This window comes from Trypanosoma theileri (genome assembly GCF_002087225.1).
Source record: "Trypanosoma theileri isolate Edinburgh chromosome Unknown TM35_Tth_19_V1, whole genome shotgun sequence".
NCBI lineage: Eukaryota > Euglenozoa > Kinetoplastea > Trypanosomatida > Trypanosomatidae > Trypanosoma > Trypanosoma theileri.
The window spans coordinates 396,066-396,277 of NW_021639861.1; positions in this window are offsets into that span (position 1 = coordinate 396,066).

Sequence of the window (212 nt, forward strand, 5' to 3'; positions counted from 1 at the left end):
AGCTCCTGTTCTATCGCAGCCAACTGACTTTTCAGCGACTCCACCTCATCATTCAACGCATCATGTGCACGACTCTTCTCCTCATCAGTACCGCGAAGCTGCTCGAGTTCTTGGTCCCTGGCTTGCAGCTGCTCCTTCAGCAAGTCCATGCCCGTCTTTGGCTGGCCACGTCGGTCATACAAGCGCATTACCGAACGGAACGGACACTCGTC